Source organism: Echinops telfairi, unplaced genomic scaffold, assembly GCF_000313985.2.
Source record: "Echinops telfairi isolate 266 unplaced genomic scaffold, ASM31398v2 ScPeMD7_443;HRSCAF=831, whole genome shotgun sequence".
Taxonomy (NCBI): Eukaryota; Metazoa; Chordata; class Mammalia; order Afrosoricida; family Tenrecidae; genus Echinops; species Echinops telfairi.
Genome location: NW_022104341.1, coordinates 35946318 through 35949996, shown reverse-complemented (window position 1 = coordinate 35949996; position 3679 = coordinate 35946318).

The following is a 3679-nucleotide window of genomic DNA, read 5'->3' as shown; positions in this document are numbered from 1 at the left end:
CTCAAGAAGCACTCAGGGGAACAATCTCCCTGAGTTCTTGCATGTTGGTAACAGCTTGTGCCTTTTATACTTGAAAGTCATTTTGCTGAAATACAGATGTTGTACTGCACATTGAAGGCGGTAGGCTTCATCAGCAAGTGCTTCAGGTCCTGTTTGGTTTCAACAAAGAAGACGTGCGTGCAGTCTGCGCACTGCAGAGGGTTCACGAGTCCTCCTCCAGTCCTGATGCTGTGCTCTTCTCCATGTGGTCCACCTTCTCAGTGACTTGTTCACCGTACAGATTGATAAGGATGGTGAAAAGATACAGCCCCGAGGCACATTTCCCCCCCTGCTTTTAAACTTTTCAGGAGCTCCTTGTCCAAAATTCTGCAGTGGGCACAATGAAGTATTCTGGAATTCCCATTCTTTGTAATATTATCCATAATTTGTTATGGTCCACACGGTTGCATACACTGCAGAGTAAATGAGATGTGGGTAAAATTTTCTGATATTCTCTGCTTTCAGCCAAGATCCATCTGATGCTAGCAATGATGTCTCTAGTTCCTAAGCCTCTTCTGAATCAGGTTCTGCCAGTTGCCTGCTAATGCACTACTGTGGCCATTTTTGAATTATCATCAATCATATTTTAAGTATGTGTGATATTAATCATATTTGATAATCTCTGCATTCTATTGTATCATCTGTCTTTGGAATGCACACAAATATAGATCTCTTCTAGTTGGCTGGCCAGGTAGCTGCCTTCCACATTTCTTAAATGCTTCTAATCAGTTGCATCAGTGTGTTGAAGTACTTCAGTTGGTGTCTGTCACCAACCGAGAGCCTGGTTTTCACTGATGCCCTCAGTGAAGGCTTCCGCGAGTTCTTGATCAAGTGCTTAGACATTGACCCATTCCTTTTGGTACAGTGTCTCAACATAGTCCTTCTCTCCTCTTGATTTCCCTGTGGCCATCAGTATTCCCCCATCAAAAGACGTCAGTTTTTAACCTGAGGCTCGAACCTTTTTCTCATTTGTTTCTGCTTGAGTATTTTTCCTTTGGCTTTCTTTCCAGGTCTTTACACATGTCTACTTTGTCCTTTCCAGCCTTCCTTGGGAATGTTCCACTCAGCTTTGTTACTTCATAATTTCTTTGTTGTTGTTGTTGTTGTTAGCTGTTCTGTTTCCCCCCCCAATATTTTCTGTATTTATTGTGATTTTTCAAAAAATTTAAATAATTTTATTGGGAGCTCATACAACTTTTATTGCAATCCATACATACATCCATTACGTCAAGCACATTTGTACATTTGTTGCCCCCATCATTCTCAAAAAATTTGCTTTTCACTTGGGCTCTTGGAATCAGCTCCGCATTTTCCCCCTCCCTCCCCACTCCCCGATCCCTCATGAACCTTTGATATCTTATAAAGTATTATTATTTTATCATATCTTACACTGCCTGATGTCTCCCTTCACCCACTTTACTGTTATCCATCCCCCAGGGAGGAGGTTATATGTAGATCCTTGTAATCTGTTCGCCCTTTCTACCCTACCTTCCCTAGCTGTTCTATGTTTAAGAGCAATTTCAGAATCTTTTGTGACATCTATTTTGATTGTTTCTTTCTTTACTTAAAAAAAATAACTCTTTAGTTTCCTCACGTATGATGTCTTCGGTGTCATCCGACAACTCGTCTGGTCTTTCGAATTTAATGCATCAAATCTGCCCTTGAGGTGGCCTCTAAATTCAGGTGGAATCTATTCAGGGTCATATTTCTACTTCATTTTCTTTAGCTTCAATTTGAACTTGCATATGAGCAATTGGTGGTCCGTTCTCCAGGTGGTTCTTTGCTTTGTTCTGGCTGATGATATTGAGCTTCTCTGTGGTTTCTTTCAGTGGATGTAGTAGCTCTGATTCCCATGCATCCCATCTGGTGAGTCCCGAGTTTATAGTTACTGGTTATATTGTTGGAAAAAAGCATTTGCAATGAATAAGTCATTGCTCTTACAAAATTCTGTCATGTGATCTCTGGCTTTGCCTCTATATTCCAAGGCCTTATCTTCCAACTGCTGATTCACCTTTATTTCCAACTTTTGTGTTCTAACCACCAGTAATTATCAACGCATTTCAATTGTATATTTGATCACTTTCAGGCTGCAGGAACTGACAATAATCTAATTTCTTCACATAGTTGTTGAGCAAATTTGAGTAATAGTTGTATTCACTGGTCTTCCCTGTAGGCATATAGGAATTATTCTTTCATTGACAGGCTGTCTTTCTGGACATATCTTGAAATGCTATTTTTGATGATGGACGCAATGCCATTCTTCTTAAAGTTGTTATTCCTCACGCAGTTCACCATATGATTATCTGATTCAAAATGGACACCACAAGTCCATTCCAGCCCACTAATGCAAGGATATTGATCTTCATGTGTTCTATTTCATTTTTAGGGATTTGAATTTTTAAAACTCATTGTTTATATATTCCATGTTCTGATTATTAATGGTATCTGCAGTCATTTCATTTCATGTTGTCTTGTGCCTCGTTCACAAATGAAGGTCCCGAAGGCTTGAATCCCAAAGGCAGGATAAATACTTGATTCTTTTCATTTATTTACCAATTTTCAAGATAGTGATAAATTGACAGCCTACTATCTATCTTTCAAAGGTGACCCATTCTTTTTATATATTGAAATGCCATGATGAACTCAGAGTCCAACATATATGTTTGCATGTATTGTAGTTAGTGATGTTACTGAAGCTCAAATGACCCCATCTTTGGCCAGTGGGAACCTCTTCTAGATGACTCTTGAGTCTTCTTGGTATCACCCTACAGCTCTCGACAGCTTCCCTGTTTGGAAGCATGACCAGTCATCCCAGACTCATTTTGTCAACTTCTTACACCTGACTTGAACTTGGCCAATTTGTGAAGAAGACTTGGTTTCTTTGAGTCCTCGGGTTAGTCGTTATTTCTGGAATCTGTCTTTTAAAGATAAAATATTTTAAAAATATTTAAATAGAAAGCAATTACTAAAGGATTAGCCACTAGAAACCTCATGAACATAAAATATTTTATGTGTTCAGATAGACAATTAACATTTCATTATCAAGACTACCACTTTGAAGACTCTATCTAGCATATTGAGAATCTGAGAATTGTCAAGGACACAAGGAATGGTAGAATTAGAATAGCTCACAATTACCCACTTGTTTTATTTCATACTGATGCACAATAGTCTCAGAAGAACAATGTTAACCTGATCACCACCGATTATGCTTCCGGAAAACAGTTGATCATGTTTGTGTGTATGTTATTCCCACCCTTCTGCCTTGTTTCCTGGTGGTTGGGCTTGCTCTGTGTTGACGGTGTTGGACTACAAACAATCCTTTCTCCCTCTTAGCCCTCATTTGGTCTGAATTCTGCAGGAAACTCCATCTTCAGTGCTCACCACCAGACCTTCTGTCGATGTCCCTTGAGCTGTTTTAGCGGTCTGACATGCTCTCCAAGTTAATTCCTCAAGAAGCACTCAGGGGAACAATCTCCCTGAGTTCTTGCATGTTGGTAACAGCTTGTGCCTTTTATACTTGAAAGTCATTTTGCTGAAATACAGATGTTGTACTGCACATTGAAGGCGGTAGGCTTCATCAGCAAGTGCTTCAGGTCCTGTTTGGTTTCAACAAAGAAGACGTGCGTGCAGTCTGCGC